This window comes from Danaus plexippus, chromosome 15, assembly GCF_018135715.1.
Source record: "Danaus plexippus chromosome 15, MEX_DaPlex, whole genome shotgun sequence".
NCBI lineage: Eukaryota > Metazoa > Arthropoda > Insecta > Lepidoptera > Nymphalidae > Danaus > Danaus plexippus.
Window position 1 is genome coordinate 4965995 of NC_083547.1, and position 14094 is coordinate 4980088.

Genomic DNA, 14094 nt, shown 5'->3' on the forward strand with positions numbered 1-14094 from the left:
GTGACCCATAATCCTAAGCCTCTATTTCAAAATAAACTCAGTTATCACGTTGCATCCAAGTCAAACCGCATTTCGTGTTTTTGTTGAAGTTTTTGCGCAAAATTCTCTGTAACAAAAACGAACACACTAAATGTTTGCTTAGTGACAAAGCAAACCTGCCATGTATGTCTTAATCTTTGAGATTTTTTAACTAAAAACGTTAAGTCAAGCTAAAACGTGATTTAATCTGTAATGTTGGATTTTGTATTATAAAAATTAATATCGCATCATATAAATAAATAAAGATCTCTGAATATGTCTTTCTTATAAGAAATTCAATGCACGTATGAGCTTATATTTCATTTCAATACGTTTCGTATTGTTTGCCATCAATATATTAATTGAACCCGCATTAGCATGTTTTGTATATGGTATTTTGTTAGCATCGTCAAAAGTTTCATTCTTATTTATTTCAATGTACAGTTATTCTACGATCCCTCCCACGCTTTTGCACACTTTTAACATAAAAAGTGGATTCCATGAGGTTTCTACCTGCTCGTGTGGCTTGCAGATTTGATATCTTTTGAGAGAATTTTTTGCTTTAATTTGTGACAATTATACCGGTATATAACTTTTTACCTGTATCATTTTTTTCCAATACGAAATTCTATGCTTTTTGCACTCCGCTGTGTTTTGGTGAGGATATATTAGATTTGGGTTTACTGTTACTTTTAAAACCTAAGATGATTGTTTTCTTTTTCAAGCCATTGCATATAAAATGCTGGGTATACATTTATATATACATTTAATATTTATATAATTTTATTTCATCGTTTGTAGTATGATCAAAAAGCTTAATCTTGACCAATTTTTATTTAAAAATTTACTTGCATGTTCTGATTTCGTCTTAGTCAAATCGATTAGAGACGATCTATTAAGAGAAAATCGTCCAAAGGATATTCAGGTAGACTGATGATATTGCGTTTTATGGAACGGGTAGATGTTTAAAAAAGCTCTCTGCATGTGCCATTTGAAAAGGTTTAAAAAAAAGAAATTGGTAGGCAAAGAATGGATGTTGAGGCCACAGAAAGGGTTAGGGGCTAAAACGTATTGGATAGAGCAAAAAATTTGATATAATATTGTTTCATATGATACTGCTGTAATGTTTTGGTCGTTGCCATTATTGAATATAGTACCTATAAAAGAACTTATTAACAGACAAAATGTAATGTATGATACACCTAGTTAACATTGATTTGATCTCTCTGCTTAGTATGTAGTTTTTTTAATATCAAGCGACCAATTCTCTACATCGGGATACGAATTCTGAGCACAAATTGCAGCCAATAATCATATTTTTTATACTATGGAAACAATGAAGGAATGAAGGGTATTTTTTGCGTCGCTTTCACAACATGTGCAATGTATGACCCAGTTATACACTTCCTTTGCATTATGTTTTTTTTTCTTATAAAACAAAAGCACCTATTTACATTATTTCTTCCCGATAATCATGTTTAGATTATATTTCCTTTTATATTACAACAAATGGAAAAAAACTAATGTTTAAAAACCTTTAAACTTATTTAAAATCATTCATAATTCTAAACCAGATTATTTAAAATTAGAATTCCTAATATAGATCTTTTTACATGAAGTGAGCAGACTTAAGCCCATTAGGAAATTCCATTTTTGAAATGATTGTAAAAGAGTTGACACAGTGACAGCTAATTGAAGTACGCCCATCTGCGGTGTTTTTGCTGTTAAAGGGCTAATCTCGCGACATCCCTTCAAACTTTTTGTTTTATATCGCAACAGTGAAGGGTTGTAGTTTTTACTTGAGAATTTCTTCAGATTACCATATATCATTTTGTTACAGCCTTCTAAAATAAACTTTGATGAACATTTTCTGTAACAAATGTGCATAAAAAAGATATTTGAAAAAATACTAATGCAGTTTAATCTTCTTTGTAACATTTTAAGTCTTCATCGAGCAGTGGACTGATAGTGGAAAATAGATTAATGAACAAATTATTATTGGTAGACACCTACGTACTTTACTCGCTTACAAATCTTTAATAAAATACATCAACAATTAATACACACCGATCTTGATCGCTTGTAAGAACTATAAATAAGATTATAATAGAAGAATTAAATAAAAGATCTTTAGCAGACTTATTATGGCAGATAGTTATTACAATTTGTTTCGAACAGATAAAAGCCGCCGTCATTCGTACAAATGATCAATTGCAAATGTAAGCGATATGTTATTCCTGGAGTCTCGGGGGATATCTCGTTAAGCATATGTTTCAAAACCCTTTAATTGAGCTGTTCCACAATGAAGGGTTACACCCACGCTCCAGCATCACGGTTTCGCTATTCATAGGCCCGCCTGAGAGATGCTAATTTCGATATTTATTATACCAACCCCAAATTCTGCCGCCATTCAGTGCTTTTGTGTTTATACTTCCGGTAGCTGATATTTGACATTTTGACAGGTTCAGTTATTCGATTATGGTTGTAAACAAAGGTGGGTTATAAAGAACTTTGTAAACAGATCTAGATACCAGGGCAGCATAAGTCAAAAGAGCTTCGTCTTAAATTCAGATATACTCGATATATAAACATAATTAACAAATATATAACAGATAAGACGTCCAATGGGATCGTCCGCTGCTATATAATATATTATATGTATATAAAAAGATAAGAGGATCCGGTTCGCTAATATATTCGCGATACCATACAGCGTTTTGTTACGCAGCATGCCCGCAGTCTAGACCTAACGTTATTGGCCGGCCGGTCGGGAGGGCGATCCTCCTTCCTCTCGCATGATGTGATTCGCGAACAACTACTTATAAACTTGTAGCGAATCGCGTCCTGCGCAAACAACGCACACATTTAAAACATACCTCCTCTCAACTCTTTATATCTAGAGAATAGTACCAGGCGTTCATAAGTTTTGCTTAAAAGTTATTTTATATACATATTATTTACTTATTCATATTTATCGTGATAGTGAATCAGGTTCCTATGAATTGTATTGTATTCTGTTATTTAAATTATGTTTGTAATCAATAGATACAATGATTTGCATTGAAACCAGTCTTCGCACTATTTCCTAACGGCTGTGTTCAGAAATGTATCAGAGTTCAGAGGTGACGTTGGTGCAAGAATGCGTGCAGTTAAAGGGACTGTGTTCAGTTCTTTTAATATATATGATAAAAATATATATTTATTTATGTTTTTTTATATATCAAAATGAATTTTGTAATCGATATATACATACTTTATTATTAGATTAGTGAGTAAAAAACAATTATATTTATATACACTTGATTATAAAGAGTAAAAAATAGGAATTTTAACAAAAATAACGTCCCGAGGAAAATATAAAAATAAATGTGAATGGTTTTATATTTTACCTTTCTACTTTTCAATTATTTCACTGCTACCGTGATCGCTGGACGACGAAGTGAAAATTAAATAGAAACAATTTTTTTTCAAGCTACGTAAATACTGAGATCTAAGATTTTCGCGAGTTTTATTCATTTAAATGAAACTAGTATTTTTCGGATATACTACGCGTGATTTATTTTTGTAAAAAACTACATACTCCCGACGTTTCGGTTACTTTTCAGCAACCGTGATCACTGGCAGACGAGATTACGTAAATACTATACAGTTAATAAAGGACAATTATATATATTTATTCTAATATATGAATTTATATTAATAAAACATGTTATATTAATTCTTTTAAATAAAATAACCGTCACGATAGTATTACATCTGTGAGAAAATTGCTAATGGTCATCGCGGAACTGCCCACTGAGCTAATGATCACACGAACAAAACAAGAGAACAAACCCGCTAAACTCAACAAAGCTAAACAAAGGAAAGGTGTTCATACAATACCGTCCATATTAATTACAATTCTCAAGAACTTTAACAAAGGAAAGGGTTTAATAGGCTTATATCAAATAAACGCGCCGTAAATAGTTTGCCAACTGACCGCTGCATGTCACGGCGTTTTCTTTTAATTTAATGTGATGTTAAGGGTCATTTGTTTGTCCGTTTATAAAATTATTTTTATACATTTTCGATGTTAAAATCAGTTGCGGTTGAATGTCGGCAATTTCATTGAGTACCCTTTGAACCGGTTCGGATTATTAAATTTTTCATTAATAACTCTTCGTTTATAACCGTAACGACGTTAATAAAAAAAAAAATCTAAGTGTCAATATTTTGTCAACTTTTATTAATTTTCTGATATCATTAAAAATGTATGAAAGTTTAAATAATATATATATATATTTTATTTTCCTGTAATTTTATATTATGACTAGGTTTAGCAAATGTAAATAAATAACTCACCGTTACTATGGCAACAATGAAACTTAAATTCAAAGGCAAGTTCACTCCATCGGACCTTGGCAGGGACGGCACTTGTCAAGCGTGGGTCATAGGTGACGAACGGACATACACCCTGTTCCATCGAGACTATTTTATATACAACTGGAATTATTAACGTCTCCGCTGTCTGCCCTATCACGATAGTACCGTTTTCTCAAAACACCCGATAAGCTTGCATTAGTTAACAACGAAATTGCTAGTGGAACAAAATAGATTCTTAACATTAAATCTTGAATATTAAACGGACATACCGAAAAGTATAATTTTTGTTTTAAAAGGAAAGCAATGTCAGTGTCTTTGTAAAACAGTTAGAAATTCGGATAATTGTGCATTATCTAACAAAGGCACAATGGAATTCCATTGGTGCAACAATGAAGGGTACATCAGGTAGGGTTAGAGATTCGCGATGGGATTATTTCGCTAGCCGTTGGTCACCTCTGACCACTGACCAGTGACCTCATGGGACTGGGAACTTGAACTTAGACGTGACATTGAAATTCAATTGATTGCCATGACATTTTCTTTTTTTTTTTCAATTTATGAGTTTGTTCCATCTATCCTCATATTTTTCCTTTTCATTTTGTTGAACTTCCGTTTAGTACTCAAAAGAAACGTCGCAATTAAGATTTAATTTTCGGCCGATATACTTGTATTAATCTCAATATAGATTTAATCTTATGAAAAAAATTATATTGATTTTAAATTAAGAATTATAGTTTATAACACCTAATTTAATCTAATTTAAAGTAGATATAGAATGTTAAGTCTTAAGGTCTAAAATAAAAAAGATATTTAATCAATGGTCAGATTGATCCGTCCAGGTATTCGCAACCCCTCGTACAGGCCAGCCGTTGACCACCTCTGACCGGTGACCGCTGACCTCATGGGATACACAACTCGTTCTATCACCACTACTGACATTGAACTTCGCGAATAACAATGTTATTTTTATAGATATACATAAAAAATGTATGTGAATCATGTAGAGCGATTTTTTATTTTTATCTACGACGATAAATAAGAAACATTTAATCAATTTTTATATGAAATGCATTATCGAAATTAGTTTTTTATTTTACTTATGTTTAAAATAAAATGCTTATATCATAACTAATTTTGAGTGTGACCAATCTAAAATTCACAGGTGAATTGCGTTTTATAAGTGAATTTGTAAAATTTTACTACTAATAAAATAAAATAATTTTTATGTCGAATATTTGTATACTCAATAGTATAAATCATTCCCCAATTGACAGAGCCATGCGAAAGGGTTGTTACTGGCCGTTGGTCACCTGTGACCTGTTCACTGCATCGTATTAGCATAACGAGTAAAATCGAAGACAAGATAAATCTCTAAACTCTTATAGCCTTTGTCTCTTTTGTGTGATTAAATTTGTGTAAGTTGAATTTATGATCATCCGTAACATTAAAATGATTACTCTCAACTCTCGAGGCGTAATAATTAAAAATATTAATTGAAGCAACAGCATAAATTCATACTATTGACCAGACTTTGGATGTACGTTTTAGACTATTTTATATTTATATACAAGATTTGTTAAAATATAAATTTTGACAGTTCCAGATTAAATATTATGCCCATAAAATAAATGTAGGAAATTAAAAACTCGTCAAACTTATTAGTTCTGATGATTCTTAAGTTCGCAATCATATTATACATTCGGTTCAAAGGTTTGTTTTTGCATTATTAATGTGGATTGAAACAATATATTTCAGTGTCATTTAATGTAGCGATTTCTATTCAGTAAACAAGTTTCGCGTACAATGAAGTTCAGTGGCCGACATCACAAGTCATAACCTATATAATCTATGTCGATGGACTTTAAAATTTACTTAAATTTTAATTATCTTGCATTTTGTAAATGTTATGTATAGTTTTATATCTTGTATGTATCTTATTAAAATCTATTGATCTATTTATTCTCACTTGTATTATAATAGGATTATTCTGTCACATAATTATGGAAGCACCACCCACCCACCGAATTAATTCCCGTAACACTAGATGCATTAATTAATCCGGAAGTCTGGGAGAGGTGACTGAAATAACTCGACTTGTCATAGGTCTCAGGACGGAACCATTTATATATATTTATATTATTTTATTGGGCACTGAGATTTGATGTAGAGCTATAAGATTTTAGACGAGTATTCATATAATAATAATAAAAAAAAAACACAAAATTCAAATCACTGAATATAAAATAAATATTTAATTACAAGTTATTTTTATGTAGTTAAAGTCGATTTTTTTTATTATATTATAAATAAAGATAATAACAAAATACATATATGATTTCTCTGATAATTATAACGCAATCACAGAAATTGCCAGTCATATATACGTTTGTATAATATGGTTTATTTGAGTGACGTTAATTTTACAAGCTCTGTGAGCGTCTGTAATGTCTTTTAATATACCTGGTACGTAATAAGCCGGTTCAAGCATATGCTGCGCATGCTCCCTTACGTGGGAAGTGGAAGCTTCGATCTTTTTATTTGAAACGAAATTAAAGAAACCTACATTAATTACTGGGGTGAATACTAAATATAATTGAACTCTTTTTATTATTTTAAAACGTTCGACAACATATGATTTCTGATGTAGGTACGATGTGTAATTAAATTTCGATATCAAATATTTATATAAAAACTTCCAAGGGGTTGGTAGAATTTTTGTATGACTGGCTTATGTATCTGACTTTGTTCAAGACGACTGCTAAATTGGTCGAAAAAATAAACTCGTAAAGTGGTCTAAAACAATACACACGGTAACCAGCCGCCAGCGACATCTATACTTTGCTTCACTTCGTACACTATACAATTGTTATGCTTTAATCCTGCGACAAGTACGTGATATTTAGGAATAAACAATAGCAAATATCTCAATCTGAAGTCTAAGCTAGATAACTATAACTTCTCATCAAAATCCTGTGATTAATTTCTGGGTGAAGGAGCAACATACATACATGATTCCATACATTTATCCATAAATTCTCACAAGCTTTCTAATTTATAGTATTAGTGGGTTTAAAACTATTAATTTTCATAAATACAGTGGTGATAAAGTAATAATATATTGTAATATTCCACCTCTTATGTACAGAGAAATGTCATCCTTATCTTTGTTTGTTATAAAAACGCAAATATTGATTTTAATTAGCCATTTGGCCATTTAAAGGGCAATTTGCATAGACGATAATGTTATCATATTATAAGTGACAACATACCCATTTGTTATTGTTGAATGTAGGTTATAATGGAATAAATATTGTATGGTGATTATATTGAACACGACTAACACTGTTAAAAGACGATGGACCTTAGTATGAGTTAGCATCCATCTAGACACAGACGATTTTCAGTTTTTCAATGTTCTTACAATATAATATTAATGTAGATATACGAATGAAATGTGCCAGTGATCATTGTTGCCCCGAATAACCTACTTTAAAGGGAAATTGTAAAGCAATTTGCCATGTTATTATTAGTTAATTAGAACATATGACGATATCAAACAATTTAATAACGTTTTAGTTAGATTCAACTTCGTGTTTATGTTGTTGTTAATAGTATTTATTATAATTAGAGAGCTTTTAAATAATAACAAAATTATTTGCGAGACTTCGTTAATGTTATCTCAATCTGTCAATGGCGAAAATAGAATATCGCTTTAATGTAATAAAGTGTTACCATTATTAAAGAGAATTATGTAGCGAACCTTCCCCTATAAACTGTAAACATTACAACGTGTTGCCTAATATGCTTTGTTTATGTTTTCTATTAATATAATTTGGTGAATTGGGAGCCAGGAAGCGACGTCACAGCTTGCCCGCAACGCGTTACATGTTGAGGCAGGACGGACATTCTAGTAGTTTCGATTACACCGTCAGAAAAAAAAACACACCAATCAAATATATATTTCAACTTATTAATTGTGGTTATTAATTTCATATATCGTTTAATACTTGTAGATTTAGTGCGATTTACTTGTTATTGAATTGAATCTATTGACTTATATCTTAACCGTAATGACTTAAGAATACTGGTGTGGAGTCATTTTGTTGGTGACGGTATCAATTATGGCATATAAGAAGACTTGAAAGTATCATCACATTGTAAAATAGCAACCATCCATACCGATACTTATTTTATAATACACATTTTGTCATTTTAAATACAAGATCGTGTTAATTTGCTACATGAAAACAAAGATAAAAGAATGCCAGCAAAAGATATGTCTACATGCAAGATCGAATCACACGTGATAATCTGCGATAAACTATATCGCGTTTATATGCAAACGTGCCAGCCTATGAGTATATAGAAATAGCTAGCAACAAATAAACAATTTAAACATCGGGTGACTAAATAGTTGAATCCGGTCGGGAGCATTGGCTAGCGAGTTTGGGGGCGAGGGGGGGCGAGGACGAAACGGCAGCGGGGGGAGGACCAGAAGTGCAATGTCCTCGCCAACATCGCCAGAGATGCCTTCCACGTCCCAGCCGCTTATCTAACAAAATAAGGAAACATTTAAGGGTTTTTGTATACGTGACTGGCTCAGATACAACAGACACCTAGCTTCCCTTCATTTGGTGTTCGTTTATTGATAGTTGGAATTTTAAGAAGTCGTTTGTTTTGTAAGTTTACGAATAAAATTAAGGAATGCAATTTAATTAATAAACTAGTAAATAATGAGAGGGAGACAGCTCGAATACGTTGAAGGTATCCTTAATTAGTGGAATTTGAACGCGAGTCTCCCCATGGTTTTTGGTGTCGATGTCGATGACCAGGCTTAGGGAAGCTGAAGCCATAAAAATTACCGCCAACCAGCACGAGGGCGAAACCTGTTATTTCTTATATACTTTGACTTTTTTTGGTTTGTGGTGTGCATTTACTTTATTTTGACTCGTTAAACTGTATTGCAGCTGTATTTATATAACTCAAGTCACCAACTTTATGTATTACACAGATTAAACAAGGTTTTGATGGTTATGCATATCTTTTTATTTCTTTACCGAATTCGATAAGTCAAAGGCATATAATAACTTGTCATAATTAAAAAATATATTCATGTCAAAAAATATCATCTGTAATTATAAAAATGTCTCATTTGTATTCATTTGTTCCTATGTATCTTTTATCAGTGTCATTATAGAATGTTTAGGAATGTTTTGGCTTTAATACACAGAGTAGTTTTTCGTTAATTATTGTATTGCGAATGAAAGCTTGCATATGTATTTGTGTGATGAAGAAATCACACCATAGCATCTATAGTCAATAAATCATTGTAGCTGTTGAAAATGTTTATTGCTGGTGACAAAGAAGGATGAAAAAAATGCGATATTAATGGAAAAATAATTATTCTTATCGCAAAATTTCGTGAGGCTAATGGCCGATGCGCACTTCGCGTTATTATCTCGCGATATCTAATGGAGTATTCGTAATTAAGAATCGATTAAATAGTAAAAGGGTCACATTTGCCAACATCGAGCGAGATAACCAATTTCATAAGAATATTCGATAATTGTGCTCAGTATTTAAATTTAAAGTTAATTTTAAATAAATCATGAGAAAGAATACTACATTTGTCTTTCGGACCTAACCGTTACGTAGTTCTAGAAATTGTGTGTTATAAAGTATAAAATTTCGGAGGCCTATTAACCGACTTATGTAAGAACAGTCGTGCCGGGCGAGGTAAGTGCGGGACGAGCATTCTTGACCTTGGGGAAGGTTTGAGGCGCTGCTCGCGGTCCCTGACCTGACTATTTCGAGTGGCAAGTGCAGCGCTGCATGCAATGCGCATACCGAAATAGCCGCATCGCTGACGCCCCGCCTCACTCAGGATACAGCGCTTCCAACTCACCTATAGAAACCCAGCGATGACTCCGCAAACAGAACACACTCATAACATAACTGATAAATAGATCACAGTCACGGAGCCGTTCATTACGCTTAACAGAGGTTATACACTCTAATAACGAATATAAGATAAATGTACCCAAGATAAATATTATTTACGGTTAGGAAAAATGGAGAGAGAGTTTGATGGACGAGGGAAAGGCTCCGCTCGAGGCTGCAACCGATGCACTTTCTCGAAAACTCGTATCGTACATTTAAATGCATACTGTCCCGACATATTTATAGATAAGAGTAACTGATACTTTTTAAAAATACAATATCTTAAGGGTTTTTCGTAATATAAAGGAAATTTAAATTTTTTATTTAAATTCTTAGTCTGAATTCGTTTCGTTTTTACGCATTAATAGAATAGGAATTTTACAAGTATCATTAAACATTTATCGTATATCTTATTTCCTAACAAATTGCTTATAACAATTTCATAATATACGTAAATTCTTTTTTAATAAATTAAGTAATTAATACATTCAGAACTGATTTTTTCCTAAAGAAGCTTCTGGACTAATACAGCTATAATACGATATTCATGTAACATGACTAGAAGATGTTACAATCAGCCCTTCTATAACCCACACCAACATATCTATTACAGTGTGCATGTGTGTGTTAACGTCCAATATATTGCGCCCGCGCTGCACTCAAGGTTACTGGCCAGCAATAACGCGGCCTAGCGACCAAATTTAAAAATGTCTCTGTGTCACAATCCTCATAAAAGAAATATAGTCATGATTTGATTATCCTGAATATTAAATCTATTGTAATCGTTTATAACATTTTAGGAAATCATATCGATATACTTAATAGTATTAGAAATTAGTAAGATTTAGAATTAATAAAAAAAATTAATCTATTGTTGGCTAGTGTTAGGTCACCCACATGCATTTTAGAAAGTTAGCATGAACAATTTTTAGTCTTTAAAATTGGGAATAAAAACTGTTTGGTGTCGAATGAGTATTGTTTAGCTAAATGTTTTGAGCCTTAACAGCAATATAACATTTACGAAAACTTAAAAATGCGCTGAAGAAACAAAGAATACTAAAGATTTGATGTTGAAGTATAAGTTTTAAGGGCGTGCGAGGGTGGACTGTGACTTGTTCTGCCGAATGACTTCGTAGCGTCCGGGAGCGCGGCCAACGACCTGCCCAATCTCCGCTGCATTAGCATAGCAAGCAATATTTATGTCTAGCCGACGCATGTGTGCGTTAACTGCTCGTGTGTGCTGCGCCCGCGCCCTCCTTGCGAAGCTGTTTCTCGTTCCATGTATGTGTGTAGATTAGCTGCACACAACGATGTATAAAAAAGGAATTGTTCTTTCCTTTCGTCCTTAACTGGTATCTTTGGTCTGACAGTGTATCACAGTTTGTATTATTACAGCAATGTTCTTTCAATAACAGAACTTTTATTGCGATTACTTTAACAATGACAATTATATCAGATATTGTCGATAGAGAACTATTTACGAGCGTACTTTGGACTCCAAAGTCAAAATTTTGTTATTTATTAGTCGTCTGCATACATGTGTATTTAGAGACATCGCATTGGTGTGAAATGTGCATGTGTGAGTGGAATGTGGCGACGCTGATATAATTTTTTCGTTGTAGCCACATTTGATAAAAAGATCAAGTTCAAAGGGGCGACTTGGATATGTTGGAGATGTCGAATTTACGATTTCATTTCATATTTAGATCTTACATAATTCTACAAATTTTAATAAAAGTAGTGTTAACAATAAGTCGGAATAAAAAGACAATGCAAAAATATTATGTAACCTAATAAAAGTTACACTTAACAGAATAATAAGTTTACAACTGACATAATCCAATTCGGTAGCCGGCTTAGCACCTATAACAATGGACTTATTGTTACTATTATAACGTGAATGCAAAAAATTGCTTCCTTATTTGCATGGAATTTTATTAGCAAAACGAGGATTAGTTGGCTGTATCTGTTTGTAAAGGTGTTTATCCTTTAACAATTGAATAGTTTTCGTACCTGCGAAGTCATCGATATTTTTTATGTTTAAAACCACTCATAAAACTATATATTGCGTAATTTTTCTGTATTGTACAAAAACCCTTTCCGTTTGTGTTTATTACGCTCGTTTATTTAACCCTATACATTCTCGGTCGGCATCTTTGCGGAGATCTGCAACTTTTGAGGTTGGTTGTAAAGTAATAAAAATTGCACCATTCTATGCAGAAAACGTGCGCATTGGCAGTAAAGGGTTACTTCGATGAGGCGTAGTTTCTCTTTTATTTAGCGACATCGGTTTTTAAAAGCGTAACGGTACTTTTACTTTAAATGCATTTTTGGATGAACAAAAATTTAATGGACTCCAATGATTAATGTGTTTTTATGTGAAGATTAGTGTTATGTCTTAAAGCAATATTCAAACGTAGTATTTGTCACGAACATAGATATACATAAGTGGAGCATTTAGTAACCTTTCCGATTTGACATAATATTTATGGACTGGTCAATAAAAGTAATAAAATATTCATTTAGGCACGACAAAGTTAAAAACTAACAGATTTGGTATAAGAGAATTGTATTTAATATCAGTTATTTGAATTAACTTAATGTCTTAGCCTTTACTCGTCTTTTAAACAAGATTTTTGTTAAGTTATCGAAACGTATGGTAAAAAAAAACAAAAATAAAATTCATTACAATCTGAGCTCAATGACAGAATGTAGATGTGTTTTCATAAAAATATTAAAAACGATATTATCTTAATGTTTTACGAATATTTCATCATGTACATAATTTTGCTAAGCAAATCATTGAAATAGCTAGCGATATATAAAACCAAATATATTACTTTTAATTAATTGATTGAGAATAAGAAGTAAGGTGAAATGTGTAATTAAAAGGTTTTTTCAGAGCTGTCTTTGTATAAAAATATACTCAATATAGAGAAACAAAAAAATCAATACAAGGAATGAGGAGATAGAAATGAAACTAAATTGTTTATATTTAGATAAAGGATAAAGATTGCCGACTAATTATTTTTTATTTTCATTTATCCGAAGATAAGGCTGAGGAATATAATGATTATGCTTAAGAGAGTAGCGGAGCCATTTAAATAAGGTTTTTGTGTTGAAAAACATTATTCCAAGTATAATTATTATTAATATTAAAATAGTATTTCACATTGGTTATATTAAAATGTATAATTTCAAACAAAAACCTAAATAAATTTAACTTAACAGTAATCCCTATAACTAATAACCTTATACATACTTTAGTGTTTTAAGTATGTTATTAAAGTGTAATATTAAATTAGTATTGCCTATAAGATGTGATTTTTAAAGGCGAATCAATGAAAAAAAAAACAAAAGGATTCTAAAGATAGAAATTAAAGAGTTAAATGTTTTTTTTAACTTTAGAATTGCATTCGAACAAAAAATATATTTTCGCTAAAACCTTAACTGTTCACTAAAATTCAACTTTCGTTCATTGAACAATGTTATCTGGCGCTTGTTCAAAGGATCCGACATATTTATATCTACCCTTAGCAAAGGCACCGCCTTTATGGCGTGTTACAGACCCTTTCACCTATCCGTTACTTTTGCGCAACTTTTCTCTTATTCTAATCACTTTTCTATGACTAACTGTTTCTCCATCTTATCTAAGGTTAAAAAAACAATTTAAGCGAATCGCACAATAGGACTATTCAACATATTTGTTCCTCATTATACTCACACACTGGCCGTGCCTTATCAGCATTCAGTTTCTAAAGATTCGCCTTTTGT